The sequence below is a fragment of the Sinocyclocheilus anshuiensis genome, unplaced genomic scaffold (genome assembly GCF_001515605.1).
Source record: "Sinocyclocheilus anshuiensis isolate Anshui unplaced genomic scaffold, SAMN03320099.WGS_v1.1 scaffold210, whole genome shotgun sequence".
In the NCBI taxonomy this organism is placed as follows: Eukaryota; Metazoa; Chordata; class Actinopteri; order Cypriniformes; family Cyprinidae; genus Sinocyclocheilus; species Sinocyclocheilus anshuiensis.
In genome coordinates, this window is record NW_015547666.1 from 770,508 (window position 1) to 770,869 (window position 362).

A 362-nucleotide genomic window follows, 5' to 3' on the forward strand; every position below is an offset into this window, starting at 1 on the left:
AGCCATCATGTTGCCATTGTCTCTCGTCGTGTATTGATGTTGTAACCCGCTGTCGGTGAGTCTAGTCTGTTCATGCGTAATCAAGTCTCGGATTATTGTTTGGATGTTTGGATCACACTGTAAATAAACCGCACTTGGGTTCTTCACTACGCTCGCCTTCAGATTCGTTACAGAAATACAATCAAATAAGTTTAAATGGAGACTTCTGCTTCAAGGCACAATATGTAATTTTCGCCGCTGGAGGGCACGTATTCAAAACAAACAAAGAAGCAAAGGCGTAGTTTGATGACGCAGTGACTGAGTGTGGACTCATGGGAGTTGTCGTCTTCATCCCCACAGCCGATGCAATCCGACGGGACTCG

The 362-nt window shown here is 45.3% G+C and overlaps 2 protein-coding genes across 2 annotated transcripts in view; one reads left to right on the forward strand and one right to left on the reverse strand.

The window, feature by feature from the left end:
* The window catches only part of carm1l (coactivator-associated arginine methyltransferase 1, like), a 29,722-nt gene that overhangs the window by 27,654 nt on the left and 1,706 nt on the right, over nt 1-362 (reverse strand). The gene's annotated exons all lie outside the window — the stretch shown is intronic.
* The window catches only part of tmem150c (transmembrane protein 150C), a 13,360-nt gene continuing 13,036 nt past the window's right edge, over nt 39-362 (forward strand). The window contains exon 1 of the mRNA XM_016504955.1: nt 39-55. The gene's annotated coding sequence lies outside the window, so the exon portion shown is untranslated. The remainder of the gene's footprint in view (nt 56-362) is intronic.